At 48.9% G+C, this 25,798-nt stretch overlaps 6 non-coding genes and 1 pseudogene across 6 annotated transcripts; 4 read left to right on the top strand and 3 right to left on the bottom strand.

The window, feature by feature from the left end:
• Window positions 1–25,798, top strand: part of LOC140351445 (piggyBac transposable element-derived protein 4-like) — a 255,983-nt pseudogene that overhangs the window by 153,890 nt on the left and 76,295 nt on the right.
• Window positions 828–899, bottom strand: trnaa-agc (transfer RNA alanine (anticodon AGC)). The gene has a single exon. It is a non-coding gene; the product is annotated as a tRNA-Ala (tRNA).
• On the bottom strand, window positions 4,620–4,691 carry trnaa-agc (transfer RNA alanine (anticodon AGC)). Its single transcript has one exon. It is a non-coding gene; the product is annotated as a tRNA-Ala (tRNA).
• Window positions 7,735–7,806, bottom strand: trnaa-agc (transfer RNA alanine (anticodon AGC)). Its single transcript has one exon. It is a non-coding gene; the product is annotated as a tRNA-Ala (tRNA).
• On the top strand, window positions 20,029–20,101 carry trnaf-gaa (transfer RNA phenylalanine (anticodon GAA)). Its single transcript has one exon. It is a non-coding gene; the product is annotated as a tRNA-Phe (tRNA).
• Window positions 22,248–22,320, top strand: trnaf-gaa (transfer RNA phenylalanine (anticodon GAA)). Its single transcript has one exon. It is a non-coding gene; the product is annotated as a tRNA-Phe (tRNA).
• Window positions 24,466–24,538, top strand: trnaf-gaa (transfer RNA phenylalanine (anticodon GAA)). The gene has a single exon. It is a non-coding gene; the product is annotated as a tRNA-Phe (tRNA).

Below are 25,798 nucleotides of genomic sequence, written 5' to 3'. Positions count from 1 at the left end.
ACATGAAGAGTCACCTGAACAGGGACTTGAACCCTGGACCCTCAGATTAAAAGTCTGATGCTCTACCGACTGATGGACGCATCATATGGCAATGGCATACAGTACATACATTGGCCATTCTCTCACCTTAGCCAGCACAACAGCCCAGAGGCAGCCATGAAGACACGTGAAGAGGATCCATTGCGTTGTCAGCACAGGCAAATAAATGAACCATTTTATTGTCACCACTTGTGCTTCTTCATGTTCCTCATTTGGGTTGTCTTGTTAAAAATAGGAATTGTACTGCAGCAATCATGACTCTTGTTCCAAGTTTTATTTCCAATTAGACCTCAACCAGAGCCACTGTCTGTCTGCAATTCACAGAAAGTGCTTCATAGTCGGATTGTAGTTTTAGCTTCGCCCCCACTTGAATTGAATATTTTTGTATGGGTACTTTTTTTGTGTGTGAGTATTTTTCATTCTGATCATTTTTGCCAGAGTTCATGATCCACATTATTTTCTGAAACTAGCGCAATTACATTACCAGATTTAACTCTCCATGAATTCATGGAGACAGCATTCTAAGCTCAGGTTTGGCGAGACATACCTATACTGGAAGTTGGGAATGTCGCCCAGGCTGCCTGAATGGGCCACTTTGTCTCACCTTCCTGCAGGTAGTGTGGATGGATGAAATAATATTGTTTGAATTTTATAAGTGCTGCAAGGTTCAAAGGTAATGCGGGACAGGGAGCTTGCACTGAATCACCACATGTGCTGATTTTGAAATATTTCAGTGAAGGTCTCTAAAATTCACTGCAGTGTAATCTGGCAAAGACTACAGTGTCGCCTGGAGATGCAGGGAATTGAACCCTGGACCTCATACATGCTAAGCATGCGCTCTACCACTGAGCTACATCCCCTTCCGTAACAATGCCTTAAATGATAGAATGGACAAAAACAGAACAGATAGAATAGAAACAACAGAAACAGTGACCAGAAAGACAATTCAATTCTTGATTTTTTTTTAAATTCCAATTTGACTGGTTAGGACACAAAGGTTTGTCCCATTGTTACTTTACTTACATGTGCGTCACTTTTTGTGTGTTACAGTAACTTTTTTGGCCTGATCACCCAGTCCACAAGTGTTCCTGTACCTATATATTTACAAATCAAGCACTGTTAACCCTTTAAGCGCCAAAGAGCTAATGACAAAGCGGGTTAATATTTCAAATTACAGTGTGGTAAATGTTACTTTGTCTGATGGTTTCTGTATTTTTCCAGGTGCAATGAGTTTGCAGTCTTCTTTGCAAGACTCAGTTCAGAACATTAAAAATACCATTATTTGCAGATAACAAGCACGCAGCCAGCTAGACAACTGGAGTTAACCCATTTTGCATTTGTGGCTGACAAAAGTGTCCAAGAGATCACCACAAGTCTGAGTTCCACTACATCAAATCAAATCAATTTATTTTTGTAAGGCCCAAAATCACAACAACAGTTGCCTCTGAGGGCCACAGGGAGAAATGAATCAACAATGTCTGTGGTGGCGATGAAGTCAGACAATGTCTGTGGTGGCGAGGGAGTCAGACAATGTCTGTGGTGGCGAGGGACGATGTCCCAGGGTCCTCTGTCCTTAGACTCTCCTTCTCGGCCAGGAAAAACTACAAAAAAAACCTCTTTGGAAAAAAAGCGTAGAAACTTGGAGGAGTTCCAGTGAAGGAGAGATCCGACTCTCACAGACGGACAGACGGACACGAGGGAGACAGGAGCTGGACCCACTCTTCAGGCAGATGAGGGACCGACTGAGGCAAACTGGACCCACTCTTCAGGCAGATGAGGGACCGACTGAGGCGAACTGGACCCACTCTTCAGGCAGATGAGGGACCGACTGAGGCGAACTGGACCCACTCTTCAGGCAGATGAGGGACCGACTGAGGCGAACTGGACCCACTCTTCAGGCAGCTGAGGGACCGACTGAGGCGAACTGGACCCACTCTTCAGGCAGATGAGGGACCGTCGGAGGCGAGCTGGACCCACTCGTCAGGCAGATGAGGGACCGTCGGGGGCGAGCTGGACCCACCCCTCAGGCAGATGAGGGACCGTCCACACAGGGCAGGGACCACTTCACCAGGGGAGGGGCATCTGGGTCCACAGGTCCTCAGGAGTGAGAGAAAGAAAAAGAAGGCGGTGAACAGTTTGCAAGTGGAATCAAAAAATAAATATTGTTTGATAGCATAAGTAGTCAGAAGAAGAAGAGGATAGTGCTCAAGCTGTCATACTTCCCCCAGCATAGTTACTCCTAGGGCAGCGTAGCTAAAGCTGTGGGTTTATGTTTCTGTTCCTAACTAGTCTGACCATAAGCGATTTCGAAGAGGAACGTTTTAAGCCTGGACTTAAATGAAGAGACTGTGTCAGCATATTTAACATGGGTCGGGAGCTGATTCCATAACACAGGAGCTTGGTAGCTAAACGCGCTACCTCCTACAGTACTTTTAGAGACTCTTGGCACCACCAGAAGGCCGGCATTCTGAGAGCGAAGAGCTCTGTTTGGATGATATGGTTCTATAGCATCTTTGAGGTAGGATGGGGCCATGTCATTTATGGCTTTGTAGGTCAAGAGTAGAATTTTGAATTTGATTCTAAACTCGACAAGGAGCCAGTGAAGAGACTTCAGCACTGGCGTAATGTGCTCTCTTCTTTTTGTTCCTGTTAGTAATCTTGCTGCTGCATTTTGAACCAGTTGAAAGCTTTTTATGGAGCTTTTAGGACACGCTGCAAGCAGGGAGTTACAGTAGTCTAATCTAGTCGTTACAAATGCATGGATACGTTTTTCGGCATCACTTTTAGGCAGGATTCTTCTGATTTTGGCGATGTTGCGCAAATGGAAATAGGCTGTTTTACAAGCTTGATTTATATGAGCTTTAAATGAGAGCTCCTGGTCAAATAAGACTCCAAGGTTTCTTACAGTAGAACTGGAGGCTACACTGACATTGTCCAGTGTGACTATCTGCTCAGATAGCGCATCTTGTAGATGCTTAGGGCCAAGCACAATGACCTCGGTTTTTTCAGGGTTAAGAAGCAGGTAGTTTAGTGTCATCCAGGTTTTTATCTCCTTCACACAAGTACTAAGTCTGTCTACTTGATCGCTCTGATCAGGTTTCATTGATAAATACAGCTGAGTGTCGTCTGCATAGCAGTGGAAGTTAATGTCATGCTTTCTGATAATGTTGCCTAATGGCAGCATATAAAGAGTAAACAGAATTGGACCGAGTACCGAACCCTGTGGCACACCGTAAATTACTTTAGAGCAAGGTGAGGAGCTCTGGTTTACATTAACAAATTGGAACCTATCAGATAGATAGGATTTAAACCAGCTGAGGGCTGTTCCTCCAACACCTACATCACATTCTAACCTCTGCAGTATAATGTTGTGGTCAATGGTGTCAAACGCTGCGCTGAGGTCCAACAGAACCAGGACTGAGACCAGTCCATCGTCAGCGGCTAATAACAAATCATTTGTGACTTAAACAGTGCAGTTTCAGTGCTGTGGTGGGCTCTGAACCCTGCTGTGGTGGGCTCTGAACCCTGACTGGAAAACTTCAAATAAGTTATTGTCCTGCAGGTGGCGACAAAGCTGTTTTACTACAACTTTTTCAAGGATTTTAGAGACGAAGGGAAGATTTGAAATAGGTCTGTAGTTTACCAATAGGTCGGGATCTAGATTAGGCTTTTTCAGAAGAGGTTTAATGACTGCATGTTTGAAGGACTGTGGAACATAGCCACTTTCGAGTGAAGTATTTATTATATTAAGAATAGGGTCTATAATTAGGGGAAGAATGTCTTTGAGGAGTCTGCTTGGAATGGGGTCTAGGACACAAGTTGAGCTTTTAGAGGACATAATGGCTGAAGTTATCTCTGCTTGATCAACAGCTGTGAACCTTTCTAGGTTTACAGCTGGATTTATATGGGACGTTAGATTTACATTTTGGGCTAGTTCAGGGCTAATAGCGGGGGTAATTTTATCTAATTTATCTCTGATTGTTTTTATTTTATTATTAAAACATAGGAGGAAATCATCAGAGCTAAGTGTAGCTGGGATTGAGGGCTCTACTGCACTGTGACAGTTTGTTAGCCTAGCTACAGTGCTGAAAAGGAATTTAGTGTTACTTTTGTTGACTTCTATTAGATTTGAATAATATCTGGTTTGGGCCTTACGCAGAGCCTGCTTATAGGACAGCAGGCAACTTTTCCATGCTTTTAGGGATTCTTCGGTGTGAGAGCGACGAAATAATCCCTCTAACTTTCTAACTTTTTTTTTATGTGAACGCAGTTCTTGGTTGTACCATGGGGAGGCGCGCTTTGGCCTAATGACCTTCTGTTTTAACGGCGCGACAACGTCAAGAGCAGACTTCAGAGAATTCATGGTCAAGTCAACACATTGATCACTTAAACTGGGACTAAAACTGTTCTCAGCAGGATCACATGACATGTCACTGAATATTGGCTCTATTATTTCTTTGAATTTTGAGATAGATTTTTCAGATATTGTCCTTTTCATTATAACTTTGAAATATTTCAGTGAAGGTCTCTAAAATTCACTGCAGTGTAATCTGGCAATTAGCAAAGACTACAGTGTCGCCTGGAGATGCAGGGAATTGAACCCTGGACCTCATACATGCTAAGCATGCGCTCTACCACTGAGCTACATCCCCTTCCGTAACAATGCCTTAAATGATAGAATGGACAAAAACAGAACAGATAGAATAGAAACAACAGAAACAGTGACCAGAAAGACAATTCAATTCTTGATTTTTTTTTTAAATTCCAATTTGACTGGTTAGGACACAAAGGTTTGTCCCATTGTTACTTTACTTACATGTGCGTCACTTTTTGTGTGTTACAGTAACTTTTTTGGCCGGATCACCCAGTCCACAAGTGTTCCTGTACCTATATATTTACAAATCAAGCACTGTTAAGCAGGTGGCATCCTTTGCTGGTCAGGGGGAAGAGAAAGGTATGTTTCCAACAGGGTTCTAAGAAATATGAAGCAATGCCAATGGATTTCTTGCCCATCAGCTTGACCACCTGGCCACCACAATACTGCATCTTTGGAAAATTACAGTGAAAGCGTGAGACCAATAAAAAAAAATCAAGATATGCTTGTCCAGTCTAGAATTGCTGGAAAACATGACTGATCCCAAATGAAGCAAAGTATGCGCTCTACCGCTGACCCACTTTGTCTAGAAATGCTCCAAAAAGAAACACCAACCAACCTGCTAGTCTATAGATGCATAGAAAAGCTAAAGGTTGATAACAAATTTTCACATGCTGCACCCAAATCGATACCATGTTGCTATGCCTCTCTTCACCTCCGTCCAGCTTGAATGTACTCGTAACCACAGCGAGTCTTGTACATAATCCAGCCACAAGTGTTCCAGCAGGACAGACTAGATATTCCCATACCGGGAGTTGAACCCGGGTTAGAAAAACAAGTCCAATGTTCTATTGTTTCTGGTGGGGCAGGTAACATACTGGGTGTATGATGGTAGAACAGAAGAGGGAGAAGCGTGGTTAAAGTCACCAGAGACGAGGAAGAGAGCCTGTGGGTGCTGTGTTTGCAGCCTACAAGTGCAGGAGAGCAGTGCTTCACAAGCATATTGAGCATTGGCAGACGGGGCCACATAGACTGCGATCAAAATCACATGTGAGAACTCCCGGGGCAGATAATATATCTTTTCTTCCCGCATTCTCTAGTTCTGTCCGCCCGCAGCAGATGAAAATTGTCCAAACCTACAATAGAGTCTGGCATTTCTGCTGTTAACCAGGTCTCTGTGAAAATCAAGACACTGCTGTCCCTATAAATCCTCTGGGACCGCATGAGGCTCGCTATTTCCGTCATTTTATTTTGAAGGGACCTCACGTTACCCATGACTACGGCGGGAACCGACTTCCTGTTTGTCCCTCTCTTCTCTCGGAGTTTACGTCCAGCCCGTCTGCTTCGTTGCGTTTTCCTTAGGATGTCCGCCGGGATAACGTGACGATCTCCGGGTAAGACGACTGTTCTCCACAGTTTCATTAGTTCCTCCTTTGTGTAAACGCGGTACGGCGCCGGCCGGGGGGCGGGGCCGGAGCCGGGGGACTCAGAGCCAAGACACATCGCCACGACACGACGAAAACACTCAATCCAGCCGAATAAAGTCAAAAACAGTTGAATTAAAAACGATTCCAGCGCGTGTCCCTATCCTACAGTAAAATAGAAAAAATATACTAACTATATTTACAAAATATAGGAGATAAAGCACAATAAGTGTGAGAAAAAAAGAGAGAGCGTTTACACCGGGCTGCTAGCTGTACCAGCGCCTTATGACGTATAAAGAAGGCCTCATTGATGCTTGAGAGTTAAGGAACAGTTCTGTATGTAATAGATATAAGCCCATTCCACGTGCAACAAGTCTAGTGATTAGTATTTTCCTTGTGGCTCAGCCTATTAGACCATGGACCTGAAATCCACAATCCCGGATTTTGGAGGCTAGTATCCTGTGCATATTGCTTATGGGGTTATGTACCCATAATAGACTCAAATTGCTTCAAAATGTCTATTCATGGGTCTTTGTTGACCTACATCTTCTTTCACTACTCAGCTATCCTTTTCCCCAAAAAAGAAATAACAATATAGGATGGATAAAAGAAATGTGCTGCTAGATTCAAAGCAAATGTGGAACTGGGAGCTTGCGCTGAAGATCGGCTTCCATCATCCAACACATTACTAACTAGCTTGGTTAATTTGGATTGACAATCGCAATAATGCAAGTAAAAAAGTTCTAGCAGAGGATGGTTTCGATCCATCGACCTCTGGGTTATGGGCCCAGCACTCTTCCGCTGCGCCACTCTGCTGATTGGCTGTGATCATGGGACTCAAACCCACAATCCCTGGTTCAAGAGGCCAGTGCGTAATGCCCATGGGGCTGTATACGTCTAATAGACTCAAATTGCTTCAAAATATGAAATCTAATTTTAAAGGAATGTGGAACTGGGATCTTGCTACGAAAGACTGTGCTCTAACACTGAGCTACATAACCATCTCTTGACTGTCATGATTATTTTCCAAGCAAGACCTGGAGTCAACACTTTTCACTTTGTGCCATCAACAGAATATTGAATGGAGATGCAGGGGATTGAAACAAGGATTTCATACATGCCCTCGTTCTGAAAGAATGGCTCCGAAATTAAACATCACCAAACATGCTGGTTTATAGAATAGAACGAAATCTCAAAATCTGTACTGCTAAACACACGTTGCTGACAGGAATCGAACTTGCGCGGGGAAACCCCAATAGATTTCAAGTCTTAACCTCTCGGCCACAACAACAATACACATTTAAACTGTGTTTAAGAAAGTGGAAATGATCCACATTATTTTCTGAAACTAGCGCAATTACATTACCAGATTTAACTCTCCATGAATTCATGGAGACAGCATTCTAAGCTCAGGTTTGGCGAGACATACCTATACAGGAAGTTGGGAATGTCGCCCAGGCTGCCTGAATGGGCCACTTTGTCTCACCTTCCTGCAGGTAGTGTGGATGGATGAAATAATATTGTTTGAATTTTATAAGTGCTGCAAGGTTCAAAGGTAATGCGGGACAGGGAGCTTGCACTGAATCACCACATGTGCTGATTTTGAAATATTTCAGTGAAGGTCTCTAAAATTCACTGCAGTGTAATCTGGCAATTAGTAAAGACTACAGTGTCGCCTGGAGATGCAGGGAATTGAACCCTGGACCTCATACATGCTAAGCATGCGCTCTACCACTGAGCTACATCCCCTTCCGTAACAATGCCTTAAATGATAGAATGGAAAAAAACAGAACAGATAGAATAGAAACAACAGAAACAGTGACCAGAAAGACAATTCAATTCATGATTTTTTTTTAAATTCCAATTTGACTGGTTAGGACACAAAGGTTTGTCCCATTGTTACTTTACTTACATGTGCGTCACTTTTTGTGTGTTACAGTAACTTTTTTGGCCTGATCACCCAGTCCACAAGTGTTCCTGTACCTATATATTTACAAATCAAGCACTGTTAACCCTTTAAGCGCCAAAGTCGCAGAAATGCAACTTTACCGTACAAGGAAATTAATGAAATAATAGTAGAAAATGAATCACTTCAGTCATTGGTCGGTTCGGTGCAACTTCCTCTTATTAGCCAGGTATGATCCAGGGCAGATCCGGTAAGGAAAAAAATGGCTGGAGGAAGTACACGTGGCATGCAATTTACAGCAGATTCTGACTCTGAAGGGTATTATCTCCCCGAGAGTGACGATGGATTTCCAAGTGGAGATGAAGGGACTTCGAAACAACGGACAGGTGCAAAGGACAGACGGAGGCGAGGAACCAGTGGAACCAGTGGCTGCAGTAAAACTTGCCCGGTGGATGAGAGCTGGGACATGCTGAGAGAGGTCGAGGTATTTGAGGCATGGATCAAACCTTTTGAAGACCCAGTTGGCTACACAGGAGAGATGGATCTGACGGATGCTAATCCATTTGATATTCTGTCACTCTTTCTGACCGATCAGTTTTGGACTTTCATTACTGATGAGACAAATAGATATGCACATCAGTGTATGGCACCTATGATTCTGAAGCCACATTCAAGATTTCTTGAGTGGTATGATGTATCAGTCACCGAAATGAAAGCTTTCTTCGCTTTGCATCTCTCCATGGGCCTTGTTGAGAAACCTGAAATCGAGGATTACTGGGGAACATTTTGGCTTACACAAACGCCTGGATTTGGAAATGTAATGTCAAGAAACAGATTTGAAATCATTCTTTCGTTCTTTCATTTTGTCAACAATAATGATTATGTGAGAACAGGCGAGCCCGGGCACGATAAACTGTTCAAAGTCCGCCCAATAATAGATTTGATTATTCCCAAATTTGCAGCAGTTTACAGTCCAATCAAGGAGCTTTCTTTAGATGAAATGACAATAGCTTTCAAGGGGAGATCTTCACTAAAATGTTACTCTCCGAATAAACCTGACAAATATGGCTATAGAGTGTATGCCCTGAGTGAAAGCTGTTCAGGGTATGTTTTGCGCTGGTCAATGCACACTGGACAGTACAAAAATAATGCAAGCAACATCAGTGCAACACACGCAGTTGTCCGTGAGTTGGTTTCTCCCTTTACGGGCAAAGGACACGAGATTTACATGGACAGTTACTATACCTCGCCTGTAATTGCAAATGAATTAGCAGATTTGGAAACTGGACTGTGTGGGACGGTAAGGATTACCAGGTTGGGGATGCCAAAATGCCTTGGTAAAAGTGTCTTACAGCTGAAAAAAGGAGATGACCCAGTTTTTTGCAGAAAGGGAAAACTCCTGGCTTGTGCTTGGCACGATACTAAACGTCTCACCATGTTGTCCACAGTCCATGGAAATGATTGTGTTCAGAGGAGGATCCGATCCAAGACAGATGACACTGGCTTCCGTGACATCAAAAGACCTGTATGTGTCGACCAGTACAACGCCTACATGGGTGGAGTGGACACTGCTGACCAGAGGATGAAGACATACCTCTTTCCACACAGGTCCCGGAAATGGTATCATCGCATATTCAATGCCATTATAAGCATAAGTATTGTCAACTCACACATCATATACACCAAAACCACTCCAGGCCCACACAAACCTTTAAAGGTTTACATTCAGAACATTATTGATGCATTACTGGCTGATCACTCCAAAAAACAAGAAAGGCGCTCAAGACCGGAGGGTGAAATGCCACAGAGACTCACAGAGCGTCATTGGCTTTGTCAAGCAGAGGGACGTCCAGACTGCGCCGTGTGCTCTGACCGCTCTCGTACCAAAGGCAGGCGGCAAACAAAGTACAGGTGCCGTCAGTGTGGCGTTGGCCTCTGTGCGGTTCCATGCAACGAGAGATACCATACGCTAAAAAACTTTAAATGCTGTCATTTGGATATGTAAAAGTGCAGGGTACCTTGACCCTGGATGGACATCTTTTCTGTGATGGCTCTCTCCTTTCTTCACTGCTTTCTCCACAACCTGCCTGGCACCAATGATGGATGTATAAGTTGGAAAAATAAAGAAAATGAAAAAAAAATACATAATAAATACCGTGTTTGTCATCATTTGGTCAGAACTTGTAATCAGGGCCCGAGTTTGAAGATGTGGGCAAAAGGGGTGAAAATGGGTTAAAATGTGAAAAAACACCAAAATGAGCAAAATGAAATAATCCCCCATCATCAGTGCACAGTTTGCCCCCAGAAAAGCACTCCCCTGGGGCCTGGAGGTGATCTGACCACCAGAATATAGTACCATATACCCCTGCTGGACTGGAAAAACCGAGCTTCCAGCCAATAGTACACTATACCCGAGGGACTCTGTCGTTTTTCGGCAATAGTACACTATACCCGAGGGACTCTGTCGTTTTTCGGCAATAGTACACTATACCCGAGGGACTCTGTCGTTTTTCGGCAATAGTACACTATACCCGAGGGACTCTGTCGTTTTTCGGCAATAGTACACTATACCCGAGGGACTCTGTCGTTTTTCGGCAATAGTACACTATACCCGAGGGACTCTGTCGTTTTTCGGCAATAGTACACTATACCCGACGGACTCTGTCGTTTTTCCGGGCCGTAGTATGAAGTTGTGAGCAAAAGGGGTGAAAATGGGTTAAAATGTGAAAAAACACCAAATTGAGCAAAATGAAATAATCCCCCATCATCAGTGCACTGTTTGCCCCCAGAAAAGCACTCCCCTGGGGCCTGGAGGTGATCTGACCATCAGAGTATAGCACCATATGCCCCTGAGGGACTTAGAGTAAAAACCGAAATAGTACACTATGTCTGAAAAGACTGTCGTTTTTCGGCAATAGTACACTATACCCGAGGGACTCTGTCGTTTTTCCGGGCCGTAGTATGAAGTTGTGAGCAAAAGGGGTGAAAATGGGTTAAAATGTGAAAAAACACCAAAATGAGCAAAATGAAATAATCCCCCATCATCAGTGCACTGTTTGCCCCAAGAAAAGCACTCCCCTGGGGCCTGGAGGTGATCTGACCATCATAGTATAGCACCATATGCCCCTGAGGGCATATGGTGACTCTGTCGTTTTTCGGCAATAGTACACTATATACCGTTGGACTTAGTCGTTTTTTGGGCTCGTGGGAATAAGCGTTCAGCTCAAGATTCCCGGGCTAAATCACGCTGCTCCCGAGAAATTCTTACGCTGCTCTCACGCGGAATGTGCAAAATGGTAATGCTGGGAGGGAGGGGCGGGCGGTTTTTGAGAATGACGTTTTTCGCAATCGAAACAGGTACATTTCCTGGTTGTGCGGCTACCGGGCAAGGAGCTCGTTTGACGGGCACACGAGAACCGCGATCGATGGGCCCCGTTCTGGTTTTATCCAGCTTCCAAGGCTCCTTCACAGCCGTAATGTCAAGTCATGGTTCGGAGGTGCGGAGGTGAGCGTCGGATCACGGAGGCTCTGAATGGAGCCCCGCGCTCCGCGCTCCTCCGGGCTCTAAGCGCCGCTAAGACCCGGCATGAGAGGGTCTATTTTCGGCTTGATTTTACCAGACTCCCGGGCACTTCCAGAAGCTTCCTGTTTGCTCTGATTGCTCGGGGCAGAGCACGGTGTCACGCTGACCACGGGCTGTACGCGGAGGTGAGAGCTGGTTGTAAGGCGGATCACGGAGGCTCTGAATGGAGCCCCGCGCTCCGCGCTCCTCCGGGCTCTAAGCGCCGCTCAGACCCGGCATGAGAGGGTCTATTTTCGGCTTGATTTTACCAGACTCCCGGGCACTTCCAGAAGCTTCCTGTTTGCTCTGATTGCTCGGGGCAGAGCACGGTGTCACGCTGACCACGGGCTGTACGCGGAGGTGAGAGCTGGTTGTAAGGCGGATCACGGAGGCTCTGAATGGAGCCCGGCGCTCCGCGCTCCTCCGGGCTCTAAGCGCCGCTCAGACCCGGCATGAGAGGGTCTATTTTCGGCTTGATTTTACCAGACTCCCGGGCACTTCCAGAAGCTTCCTGTTTGCTCTGATTGCTCGGGGCAGAGCACGGTGTCACGCTGACCACGGGCTGTACGCGGAGGTGAGAGCTGGTTGTAAGGCGGATCACGGAGGCTCTGAATGGAGCCCCGCGCTCCGCGCTCCTCCGGGCTCTAAGCGCCGCTCAGACCCGGCAAGAGAGGGTCTATTTTCGGCTTGATTTTACCAGACTCCCGGGCACTTCCAGAAGCTTCCTGTTTGCTCTGATTGCTCGGGGCAGAGCACGGTGTCACGCTGACCACGGGCTGTACGCGGAGGTGACCCGCTCCGTGATCTTAGCGCCGCCCAGACCCAGGGCCATCCACCCCGCACACGGCCAGACTTTGCCCGGCCAGGGAGCACCTTCTGCGGGTCGGAGGCTCCGGGTCGGAGCCCCTGGAGCCTGGAGCCCTCACCGGGCCCCGAACTCGGCTGCCGGAGGCAGTGCAGTGCCTCATGGATAAAAGGCACCCAGCCGTCCAACTCGCGTGAGGCGGAGCAGGGATCATCAATGAATCAACCATGAAAATGGTACAAATCATGGTTCTATGTATACCAGACAAGGAGCTTGGTCTATTGGCACTCAAGACCCGCCATCGTAGGGCCCCGTTCTGGTTTTATCCAGCTTCGAAGGCTCCTGCGCACTGCGGGTTTGTTTACATTTTGCGGCTGTGGTTTGCTCCGGCTAACCTCACGCCGGACACGTTGGAAGCGAGGCCGAGACAGAGGTCCCACCAGGCGCGGGGCTTCAGTCTGACTGGCTTCCCCCGCGCCTGGCCCCTTGTCTCCGGAGATGGGACCGTCACTCACCCCCGCACTGAAGGACGCGCGGCTTGAAGGATGATGGCTGCGGTTAGCCCCTGTGCCAGGGGCTCTGAGCCAGTCCCCTTCAGCCTCAACGCGTCCGGTGGGAACACAGTCCGGGTCCATTGTCACTCACCCCTGCGCAGAAGGACGCGTGGCTTGGAGGATGATGGCTGCGCTTAGCCCCTGGCACAGGGGCTCTGCACCAGTCCCCTTCAGCCTCAACGCGTCCGGTGGAACAACAGTCCAGGCCCTCTGTCACTCACCCCCGCACTGAAGGACGCGCGGCTTGAAGGATGATGGCTGTGCTTAGCCCCTGTGCCAGGGGCTCTGAGCCAGTCCCCTTCAGCCTCAACGCGTCCGGTGGGAACACAGTCCGGGTCCACTGTCACTCACCCCTGCGCAGAAGGACGCGCGGCTTGGAGGATGATGGCTGCGCTTAGCCCCTGGCACAGGGGCTCTGCACCAGTCCCCTTCAGCCTCAACGCGTCCGGTGGAACAACAGTCCAGGCCCACTGTCACTCACCCCCGCACTGAAGGACGCGCGGCTTGGAGGATGATGGCTGCGCTTAGCCCCTGTGCCAGGGGCTCTGAGCCAGTCCCCTTCAGCCTCAACGCGTCCGGTGGGAACACAGTCCGGGTCCATTGTCACTCACCCCTGCGCAGAAGGACGCGCGGCTTGGAGGATGATGGCTGCGCTTAGCCCCTGGCACAGGGGCTCTGCACCAGTCCCCTTCAGCCTCAACGCGTCCGGTGGAACAACAGTCCAGGCCCTCTGTCACTCACCCCCGCACTGAAGGACGCGCGGCTTGAAGGATGATGGCTGTGCTTAGCCCCTGTGCCAGGGGCTCTGAGCCAGTCCCCTTCAGCCTCAACGCGTCCGGTGGGAACACAGTCCGGGTCCACTGTCACTCACCCCTGCGCAGAAGGACGCGCGGCTTGGAGGATGATGGCTGCGCTTAGCCCCTGGCACAGGGGCTCTGCACCAGTCCACTTCAGCCTCAACGCGTCCGGTGGAACAACAGTCCAGGCCCTCTGTCACTCACCCCCGCACTGAAGGACGCGTGGCTTGAAGGATGATGGCTGTGCTTAGCCCCTGTGCCAGGGGCTCTGAGCCAGTCCCCTTCAGCCTCAACGCGTCCGGTGGGAACACAGTCCGGGTCCACTGTCACTCACCCCTGCGCAGAAGGACGCGCGGCTTGGAGGATGATGGCTGCGCTTAGCCCCTGGCACAGGGGCTCTGCACCAGTCCCCTTCAGCCTCAACGCGTCCGGTGGAACAACAGTCCAGGCCCACTGTCACTCACCCCCGCACTGAAGGACGCGCGGCTTGGAGGATGATGGCTGCGCTTAGCCCCTGTGCCAGGGGCTCTGAGCCAGTCCCCTTCAGCCTCAACGCGTCCGGTGGGAACACAGTCCGGGTCCATTGTCACTCACCCCTGCGCAGAAGGACGCGCGGCTTGGAGGATGATGGCTGCGCTTAGCCCCTGGCACAGGGGCTCTGCACCAGTCCCCTTCAGCCTCAACGCGTCCGGTGGAACAACAGTCCAGGCCCTCTGTCACTCACCCCCGCACTGAAGGACGCGCGGCTTGAAGGATGATGGCTGTGCTTAGCCCCTGTGCCAGGGGCTCTGAGCCAGTCCCCTTCAGCCTCAACGCGTCCGGTGGGAACACAGTCCGGGTCCACTGTCACTCACCCCTGCGCAGAAGGACGCGCGGCTTGGAGGATGATGGCTGCGCTTAGCCCCTGGCACAGGGGCTCTGCACCAGTCCCCTTCAGCCTCAACGCGTCCGGTGGAACAACAGTCCAGGCCCACTGTCACTCACCCCCGCACTGAAGGACGCGCGGCTTGGAGGATGATGGCTGCGCTTAGCCCCTGTTACAGGGGCTCTGCGCCAGTCTCCTTCAGCCTCAACGCGTCCGACGGAACCACAGTCCGAGCCCATTGTCACTCACCCCCGCGCAGCAGGAGGCGCGGCTTGAAGGATGATGGCTGCGCTTAGCCCCTGGGCCCAAGGGCTCTGCGCCAGTCCCCTTCAGCCTCAACGTGTCCGATGGCTCTGCGCGGGGCGGGGGGCAGGGCCGGCGCATATTTTTGGTCCGACTCCGGTCCCTTCCTCGTCTCTGAGTTTGTCAAATGCAGCGCCTGTCCAGGGCTCACTTTGCTATCAACTGGCTGGTCACCGCCATCGTAGGGCCCCGTTCTGGTTTCATCCAGCTTCGAAGGCTCCTGCGCACTGCGGGGTTGTTGGCATTTGTGGTCCTGATTTGCGCTGGCTCACCCTTACGCTGGACACAGCGCCAGATGATATATTTGGTCCGACTCCGGTCCCTTCCTCGTCTCTGAGTTTGTCAAATGCAGCGCCTGTCCAGGGCTCACTTTGCTATCAACTGGCTGGTCACCGCCATCGTAGGGCCCCGTTCTGGTTTCATCCAGCTTCGAAGGCTCCTGCGCACTGCGGGGTTGTTGGCATTTGTGGTCCTGATTTGCGCTGGCTCACCCTTACGCTGGACACAGCGCCAGATGATATATTTGGTCCGACTCCGGTCCCTTCCTCGTCTCTGAGTTTGTCAAATGCAGCGCCTGTCCAGGGCTCACTTTGCTATCAACTGGCTGGTCACCGCCATCGTAGGGCCCCGTTCTGGTTTCATCCAGCTTCGAAGGCTCCTGCGCACTGCGGGGTTGTTGGCATTTGTGGTCCTGATTTGCGCTGGCTCACCCTCACGCTGGACACAGCGCCAGATGATATATTTGGTCCGACTCCGGTCCCTTCCTCGTCTCTGAGTTTGTCAAATGCAGCTCCTGTCCAGGGCTCACTTTGCTATCAACTGGCTGGTCACCGCCATCGTAGGGCCCCGTTCTGGTTTCATCCAGCTTCGAAGGCTCCTGCGCACTGCGGGGTTGTTGGCATTTGTGGTCCAGAGCCCTGGCTCTAAATTAAACCTGTTACCCTAGTAGGCCGGCCTCCGGGTCCCCCTCTCTTCTTCGGTTATGGAGTACATTGGGCGCGGGGGCAGCCAGTGGAGGGCAAGGGCCCTGCCTCCAAGTGTGGTGTAGGGGACAGGGGAGCCAGGGCCTTGGGGTCCTGGTGCTTTTTATCTTTTAAAGTGGCTCAGAGTACCAAGGGCACGGACTTCCAGGGGGCTGCACCAAGGGTGTGTAGCTCCTGTTGGGGTGCTTAAGTGTGGGTACCCGGGGACGAAAGGTGGGCCGGGGCCGGCGCGAGCCTCTGTGGTGAGTGCTGGGCCGTTCCCTTGGTACTCCAGTCGGAGTACCAAGGGCACGGACTTCCATGGTATAGTACCAAGGGCACGGACCTCCAGGGGGCTGAAACAAGGGTGTGTAGCCCGTGTGGGGGTGCTTAAGTGTGGGTCCCCGGGTTCGAAGGGAGGGCCTGGTCCCCGGTGGTCATCCCCGGAGTCCCAGAGCCTGCAACCCGGGGAAGAGTGGCCCGTCCCCAGACTGAGTTTGGGGGAATGCGGGGTGGCTCTGGAGGGGCTCCAGGGGTTCCAGGGGGTGCTCGGCGGAGGCCATGCCCAGCCAGAGTGGCCCTTCCCCGGGCAGAATCTGGGGAGAGTGGGGGGTGGCTCTGGAGGTGCTCCGGGGGCTCCAGGGGTTCCAGGGGGTGCTCAGTGGGGGCCATGCCCAGCCAGAGTTGCCCTTCCCCGGGGTGAGTCTGGAGGAGTGGGGGATGGCTCTGGAGGGGCTCCAGGGGTTCCAGGGGGGTGCTCGGCGGAGGCCATGCCCAGCCAGAGTGGCCCTTCCCCGAGCATAGTCTGGGGAGAGTGGGGGGTGGCTCTGGAGGTGCTCCAGGGGTTCCAGGGGGTGCTCAGTGGGGGCCATGCCCAGCCAGAGTGGCCCTTCCCCGGGGTGAGTCTGGAGGAGTGGGGGGTGGCTCTGGAGGGGCTCCAGGGGTTCCAGGGGGTGCTCGGCGGAGGCCATGCCCAGCCAGAGTGGCCCTTCCCCGGGCATAGTCTGGGGAGAGTGGGGGGTGGCTCTGGAGGTGCTCCGGGGGCTCCAGGGGTTCCAGGGGGTGCTCAGTGGGGGCCATGCCCAGCCAGAGTGGCCCTTCCCCGGGGTGAGTCTGGAGGAGTGGGGGGTGGCTCTGGAGGTGCTCCGGGGGCTCCAGGGGTTCCAGGGGGTGCTCAGCGGAGGCCATGCCCAGCCAGAGTGGCCCTTCCCCGGGCAAAGTCTGGAGGAGTGGGGGGTGGCTCTGGAGGGGTTCCAGGGGGTGCTCGGCGGAGGCCATGCCCAGCCAGAGTGGCCCTTCCCCGGGCATAGTCTGGGGAGAGTGGGGGGTGGCTCTGGAGGTGCTCCGGGGGCTCCAGGGGGTGCTCAGTGGAGGCCATGCCCAGCCAGAGTGTCCCTTCCCCGGGCAGAGTCTGGAGGAGTGGGGGGTGGCTCTGGAGGTGCTCCGGGGGCTCCAGGGGTTCCAGGGGGTGCTCAGCGGAGGCCATGCCCAGCCAGAGTGGCCCTTCCCCGGGCAGAGTCTGGAGGAGTGGGGGGTGGCTCTGGAGGTGCTCCGGGGGCTCCAGGGGTTCCAGGGGGTGCTCAGTGGGGGCCATGCCCAGCCAGAGTGGCCCTTCCCCGGGCAAAGTCTGGAGGAGTGGGGGGTGGCTCTGGAGGGGTTCCAGGGGGTGCTCGGCGGAGGCCATGCCCAGCCAGAGTGGCCCTTCCCCGGGCATAGTCTGGGGAGAGTGGGGGGTGGCTCCGGGGGCTCCAGGGGGTGCTCAGTGGAGGCCATGCCCAGCCAGAGTGGCCCTTCCCCGGGGTGAGTCTGGAGGAGTGGGGGGTGGCTCTGGAGGAGCTCCAGGGGTTCCAGGGGGTGCTCGGCGGAGGCCATGCCCAGCCAGAGTGGCCCTTCCCCGGGCATAGTCTGGGGAGAGTGGGGGGTGGCTCTGGAGGTGCTCCGGGGGCTCCAGGGGGTGCTCAGTGGAGGCCATGCCCAGCCAGAGTGGCCCTTCCCCGGGCAGAGTCTGGAGGAGTGGGGGGTGGCTCTGGAGGTGCTCTTGGGGCTCCAGGGGTTCCAGGGGGTGCTCAGTGGGGGCCATGCCCAGCCAGAGTGGCCCTTCCCCGGGCAAAGTCTGGTCGTGTGCGGGGTGGATGATCCCTGCTCCGCCTCACGCGAGTTCGAGACCGGCTGGGTGCCCTTTTATCCATGAGGCACTGCACTGCCTCCGGCAGCCGAGTTCGGGGCCCGGTGAGGGCTCCAGGCTCCAGGGGCTTCGACCCGGAGCCTCCGACCCGCAGAAGGTGCTCCCTGGCCGGGCAAAGTCTGGCCGTGTGCGGGGTGGATGATCCCTGCTCCGCCTCACGCGAGTTCGAGACCGGCTGGGTGCCCTTTTATCCATGAGGCACTGCACTGCCTCCGGCAGCCGAGTTCGGGGCCCAGTGAGGGCTCCAGGCTCCAGGGGCTCCGACCCGGAGCCTCCGACCCGCAGAAGGTGCTCCCTGGCCGGGCAAAGTCTGGCCGTGTGCGGGGTGGATGATCCCTGCTCCGCCTCACGCGAGTTCGAGACCGGCTGGGTGCCCTTTTATCCAAGAATCAACTGGAGTGTGGAGCTTCTACGGGCCTCCAGGGGCACTGCCGACCCAGAGCTGTGCCCCGGCTTCAGTTCTCTGTATCTCAGGAAGTTTTTTATTTATACATTTATTTCATCCATAATCTCTGGCGCCTAAAGGGTTAACAGGAAATGCCTACTCTTTTGTCTATGAAAAATATTTACAAGGACAGTAAAGCCCACAAGAAGAGCCCTCAAACCCATACCTTTCTCCCTCAAGTTTACTGCTGCTACACTTTGCATTAAGAGAGGGAAAAGTATTGCTGCACATCAAGATTGTTTGCACTGTTTGCACTCCTTGTTTCTCATTTTTTGGGCAAGGGATGATTGATGTAAAGACTTGTAGCTTTGGATCACCGTTATCCTTCCAAGGAGCAGTCTGCGGTTCCATGGTGTAATGGTTAGCACACTTTGAATCCAGCGATCCGAGTTCAAATCTCAGTGGAACCTTGAGTACCCCGAGAGTAGCGTTACTCTTTTGAAAAAGTGCAGAAACATGAAGAATCTTTGGGTAAAATCTGTGCTTACGCCCTGAAAGGAGCTAACCAAAGCATACAAACTAAACAAAGCTGTTAAAATCTGGAGCTGGTTTTCTTATGACCAAGCTTATGATTCAACGCCTGGATTACAAAAGGCGTAAACGTTTCACCGCATTGCAAAAGAAACTCAAATGAAAAGCATTGATGTGTTGAAGGAATCCTTTGACTTGGAGAGACAGGACTTTTATAGGACTTATTATAAGCAAGAAATGAAACAAAGAAATGACCACTATAATCCTCTGACAGTAATCTTCGTTGAAGCCAATCAATCAGAACTTGCGAGGGGAATCATTTCTAAATGATCTCAATGCATTGGTAATCTGGACAACGTTCTGCTAAGTATATTCTAAACCAATGGGAACGAGAAGTGAACCTGGTTTTGTCTGACCAAGAGTGTGGAAATGTAGGAACAGCCCTGAGGAAGACCACAAAATCACATGCCTGAAGGGGAAAAATATGTTTTTTTCACCACACCATGTCAAAGTGCCCATTATTCACAAGGAAATGCTAACTGCTGGAGAACCCAGCAGGGAAACCACTATCAGGTGTTTTGGGGCAGTGCTGTTGCTCAAAAATAATGGACTGAAATTCACAGGGCACTGCAGACTGTTTTTGACTTTGCCATCCCACTCAAATTTAAAACTATGTACTTGGGCCTCAACACTCCTGCCATGGACAAAATAAATGGATACCCTTGGAACATACTTTTGGCTGTAGAGAAAAAGGCCATCACAAAGAAATGCTCGACACCAACCACGCCAACGATCAAAGACTTGACTGACATAGTAACAGACATTAGACATTGGATGAATGGAAAACAGTGACATTCAGGCTTAATTTGGATAAGCACTAATTTGATCGACTTTGGACCAAGTAGGACCCCTATTTTCATTTAAATGTGATTTTGTTTTTATTTTATGTTTAGTGCCATTTATGTTCTTTTTATTTCGATTTTTGCTCCCTGGTCGTGTCCTGTATTGTTTTATGTTTAATCGAAAGAAAAGAAAAAAGGACACACAGAACTAGTTCATTTTCTCGCTACGTTATGCCACACGTTTCCCTCCCTTGCCTAATTTGTCAATAAAGTAGCCGAAATAGCTCAGTTGGGAGAGCGTTAGATTGAAGATCTAAAGGTCCCTGGTTCAATCCCGGGTTTCGGCAGGTGTACCTGAATGTTAGTCTTTGCTCAAAAATACAATGAATAGGAATGCTGGGTCTATTGGATATTTTGCGAGATCAGGACATAAATGGCCTGGAAAGGATCTATAAAACATAAACAGCATGCTTTCGTTGGAACATTGTTAGCATGAACATGTTTGGTAACATGTTTGGTTTTGCTGAATGTTGTACCCAAGACCTTCTGCGTGTAGGGCAGATGTGATGACCACCACACAATGAAAACATGAAGCAGAAGTTTGCCTACTTCAATGCTGCTCTCTTTGATATAGCCCAATGATCAAATGTCATACTTATTTTCAAAACAGGACATCCTGTAGAAAGGTGTGGTTCAACGGTATAGCGGTTAGCGCTCTGAATCCAGAGTTTTTCTTCATTTCTAATTGCAATTAGAGGGGTAACCCTTTCATGGGTATGTTAAGATTCTCGCCTCTGTGGCGCAATCGGCTAGCGCATTCTGCTGATAGGCGAAAGGTTGGTGGTTTGAGCCCACCCAGGGACGACTGCTCACCTTGCCAGAGCAAGCAAGAGATACAATCCCAGAAGTAACCACTGTATGTAATTATGTAAGGAAACCAGGAAATCATTATGGTGCTGGGGCTTCCTTGGTCAAAGGGCCTGTTTAGTAAAAAGGAAATGCCTACTCTTTTGTCTATGAAAAATATTTACAAGGACAGTAAAGCCCACAAGAAGAGCCCTCAAACCCATACCTTTCTCCCTCAAGTTTACTGCTGCTACACTTTGCATTAAGAGAGGGAAAAGTATTGCTGCACATCAAGATTGTTTGCACTGTTTGCACTCCTTGTTTCTCATTTTTTGGGCAAGGGATGATTGATGTAAAGACTTGTAGCTTTGGATCACCGTTATCCTTCCAAGGAGCAGTCTGCGGTTCCATGGTGTAATGGTTAGCACACTTTGAATCCAGCGATCCGAGTTCAAATCTCAGTGGAACCTTGAGTGCCCCGAGAGTAGCGTTACTCTTTTGAAAAAGTGCAGAAACATGAAGAATCTTTGGGTAAAATCTGTGCTTACGCCCTGAAAGGAGCTAACCAAAGCATACAAACTAAACAAAGCTGTTAAAATCTGGAGCTGGTTTTCTCAAGACCAAGCTTATGATTCAACGCCTGGATTACAAAAGGCGTAAACGTTTCACCGCATTGCAAAAGAAACTCAAATGAAAAGCATTGACGTGTTGAAGGAATCCTTTGACTTGGAGAGACAGGACTTTTATAGGACTTATTATAAGCAAGAAATGAAACAAAGAAATGACCACTATGATCCTCTGACAGTAATCTTCGTTGAAGCCAATCAATCAGAACTTGCGAGGGGAATCATTTCTAAATGATCTCAATGCATTGGTAATCTGGACAACGTTCTGCTAAGTATATTCTAAACCAATAGGAACGAGAAGTGAACCTGGTTTTGTCTGACCAAGAGTGTGGAAATGTAGGAACAGCCCTGAGGAAGACCACAAAATCACTTGCCTGAAGGGGAAAAATATGTTTTTTTCACCACACCATGTCAAAGTGCCCATTATTCACAAGGAAATGCTTACTGCTGGAGAACCCAGCAGGCAAACCACTATCAGGTGTTTTGGGGCTGTGCTGTTGCTCAAAAATAATGGACTGAAATTCACAGGGCACTGCAGACTGTTTTTGACTTTGCCATCCCGCTCAAATTTAAAACTATGTACTTGGGCCTCAACACTCCTGCCATGGACACAATAAATGGATACCCTTGGAACATATTTTTGGCTGTAGAGAAAAAGGCCATCACAAAGAAATGCTCGACACCAACCACGCCAACGATCAAAGACTTGACTGACATAGTAACAGACATTAGACATTAGATGAATGGAAAACAGTGACATTCAGGCTTAATTTGGATAAGCACTAATTTGATCGACTTTGGACCAAGTAGGACCCCTATTTTCATTTAAATGTGATTTTGTTTTTATTTTATGTTTAGTGCCATTTATGTTCTTTTTATTTCGATTTTTGCTCCCTGGTCGTGTCCTGTATTGTTTTATGTTTAATCGAAAGAAAAGAAAAAAGGACACACAGAACTAGTTCATTTTCTCGCTACGTTATGCCACACGTTTCCCTCCCTTGCCTAATTTGTCAATAAAGCAGCCGAAATAGCTCAGTTGGGAGAGCGTTAGACTGAAGATCTAAAGGTCCATGGTTCAATCCCGGGTTTCGGCAGGTGTACCTGAATGTTAGTCTTTGCTCAAAAATACAATGAATAGGAATGCTGGGTCTTTTGGATATTTTGCGAGATCAGGACATAAATGGCCTGGAAAGGATCTATAAAACATAAACAGCATGCTTTCGTTGGAACATTGTTAGCATGAACATGTTTGGTAACATGTTTGGTTTTGCTGAATGTTGTACCCAAGACCTTCTGCGTGTAGGGCAGATGTGATGACCACCACACAATGAAACCATGAAGCAGAAGTTTGCCTACTTCAATGCTGCTCTCTTTGATATAGCCCAATGATCAAATGTCATACTTATTTTCAAAACAGGACATCCTGTAGAAAGGTGTGGTTCAACGGTATAGCGGTTAGCGCTCTGAATCCAGAGTTTTTCTTCATTTCTAATTGCAATTAGAGGGGTAGCCCTTTTGTGGGTATTTCAAGATTCTCGCCTCTGTGGCGCAATCGGCTAGCGCGTTCTGCTGGTAGGCGAAAAGTTGGTGGTTCGTGCCCACCCAGGGACGACTGCTCACCTTGCCAGAGCAAGCAAGAAATACAATCCCAGAAGTAACCACTGTATGTAATTATGTAAGGAAACCAGGAAATCATTACGTCGCTGGGGCTTCCTTGGTCAAAGGGCCTGTTTAGTAAAAAGGAAATGCCTACTCTTTTGTCTATGAAAAATATTTACAAGGACAGTAAAGCCCACAAGAAGAGCCCTCAAACCCATACCTTTCTCCCTCAAGTTTACTGCTGCTACACTTTGCATTAAGAGAGGGAAAAGTATTGCTGCACATCAAGATTGTTTGCACTGTTTGCACTCCTTGTTTCTAATTTTTTGGGCAAGGGATGATTGATGTAAAGACTTCTAGCTTTGGATCACCGTTATCCTTCCAAGGAGGAGTCTGCGGTTCCATGGTGTAATGGTTAGCACACTTTGAATCCAGCGATCCGAGTTCAAACTCAGTGGAACCTTGAGTGCCCCGAGAGTAGCGTTACTCTTTTGAAAAAGTGCAGAAACATGAAGAATCTTTGGGTAAAATCTGTGCTTACGCCCTGAAAGGAGCTAACCAAAGCATACAAACTAAACAAAGCTGTTAAAATCTGGAGCTGGTTTTCTCATGACCAAGCTTATGATTCAACGCCTGGATTACAAAAGGCGTAAACGTTTCACCGCATTGCAAAAGAAACTCAAATGAAAAGCATTGACGTGTTGAAGGAATCCTTTGACTTGGAGAGACAGGACTTTTATAGGACTTATTATAAGCAAGAAATGAAACAAAGAAATGACCACTATAATCCTCTGACAGTAATCTTCGTTGAAGCCAATCAATCAGAACTTGCGAGGGGAATCATTTCTAAATGATCTCAATGCATTGGTAATCTGGACAACGTTCTGCTAAGTATATTCTAAACCAATGGGAACGAGAAGTGAACCTGGTTTTGTCTGACCAAGAGTGTGGAAATATAGGAACAGCCCTGAGGAAGACCACAAAATCACATGCCTGAAGGGGAAAAATATGTTTTTTTCACCACACCATGTCAAAGTGCCCATTATTCACAAGGAAATGCTAACTGCTGGAGAACCCAGCAGGCAAACCACTATCAGGTGTTTTGGGGCTGTGCTGTTGCTCAAAAATAATGGACTGAAATTCACAGGGCACTGCAGACTGTTTTTGACTTTGCCATCCCACTCAAATTTAAAACTATGTACTTGGGCCTCAACACTCCTGCCATGGACACAATAAATGGATACCCTTGGAACATACTTTTGGCTGTAGAGAAAAAGGCCATCACAAAGAAATGCTCGACACCAACCGCGCCAACGATCAAAGACTTGACTGACATAGTAACAGACATTAGACATTGGATGAATGGAAAACAGTGACATTCAGGCTTAATTTGGATAAGCACTAATTTGATCGACTTTGGACCAAGTAGGACCCCTATTTTCATTTAAATGTGATTTTGTTTTTATTTTATGTTTAGTGCTATTTATGTTCTTTTTATTTCGATTTTTGCTCCCTGGTCGTGTCCTGTATTGTTTTATGTTTAATCGAAAGAAAAGAAAAAAGGACACACAGAACTAGTTCATTTTCTCGCTACGTTATGCCACACGTTTCGCTCCCTTGCCTAATTTGTCGATAAAGTAGCCGAAATAGCTCAGTTGGGAGAGCGTTAGACTGAAGATCTAAAGGTCCCTGGCTCAATCCCGGGTTTCGGCAGGTGTACCTGAACGTTAGTCTTTGCTCAAAAATACAATGAATAGGAATGCTGGGTCTATTGGATATTTTGCGAGATCAGGACATAAATGGCCTGGAAAGGATCTATAAAACATAAACAGCATGCTTTCGTTGGAACATTGTTAGCATGAACATGTTTGGTAACATGTTTGGTTTTGCTGAATGTTGTACCCAAGACCTTCTGCGTGTAGGGCAGATGTGATGACCACCACACAATGAAACCATGAAGCAGAAGTTTGCCTACTTCAATGCTGCTCTCTTTGATATAGCCCAATGATCAAATGTCATACTTATTTTCAAAACAGGACATCCTGTAGAAAGGTGTGGTTCAACGGTATAGCGGTTAGCGCTCTGAATCCAGAGTTTTTCTTCATTTCTAATTGCAATTAGAGGGGTAAACCTTTTATGGGTATGTCAAGATTCTCTCCTCTGTGGCGCAATCGGCTAGAGCGTTCTGGTAGGTGAAAGGTTGGTAGGCGATAGGTTGGTGGTTCGAGCCCACCCAGGGACGACTGCTCACCTTGCCAGAGCAAGCAAGAAATTCAATCCCAGAAGAAACAACTGTATGTAATTATGTAAGGAAACCAGGAATTCATTACGTCGCTGGGGCTTCCTTGGTCAAAGGGCATGTTTAGTAAAAAGGAAATGCCTACTCTTTTGTCTATGAAAAATATTTACAAGGACAGTAAAGGCCACAAGAAGAGCCCTCAAACCCACACCTTTCTCCCTCAAGTTTACTGCTGCTACACTTTGCATTAAGAGAGGGAAAAGTATTGCTGCACATCAAGATTGTTTGCACTGTTTGCACTCCTTGTTTCTCATTTTTTGGGCAAGGGATGATTGATGTAAAGACTTGTAGCTTTGGATCACCGTTATCCTTCCAAGGAGCAGTCTGCGGTTCCATGGTGTAATGGTTAGCACACTTTGAATCCAGCGATCCGAGTTCAAATCTCAGTGGAACCTTGAGTGCCCCGAGAGTAGCGTTACTCTTTCGAAAAAGTGCAGAAACATGAAGAATCTTGGGTAAAATCTGTGCTTACGCCCTGAAAGGAGCTAACCAAAGCATACAAACTAAACAAAGCTGTTAAAATCTGGAGCTGGTTTTCTCATGACCAAGCTTATGATTCAACGCCTGGATTACAAAAGGCGTAAACGTTTCACCGCATTGCAAAAGAAACTCAAATGAAAAGCATTGACGTGTTGAAGGAATCCTTTGACTTGGAGAGACAGGACTTTTATAGG

Source organism: Eucyclogobius newberryi, unplaced genomic scaffold (genome assembly GCF_026437365.1).
Source record: "Eucyclogobius newberryi isolate DKJ021-1_F unplaced genomic scaffold, fEucNew1.0.hap1 SCAF_8, whole genome shotgun sequence".
In the NCBI taxonomy this organism is placed as follows: domain Eukaryota; kingdom Metazoa; phylum Chordata; class Actinopteri; order Gobiiformes; family Gobiidae; genus Eucyclogobius; species Eucyclogobius newberryi.
Note: the sequence above shows the minus strand (reverse complement) of the source record. Positions and strands in the feature narration are given on the sequence as shown.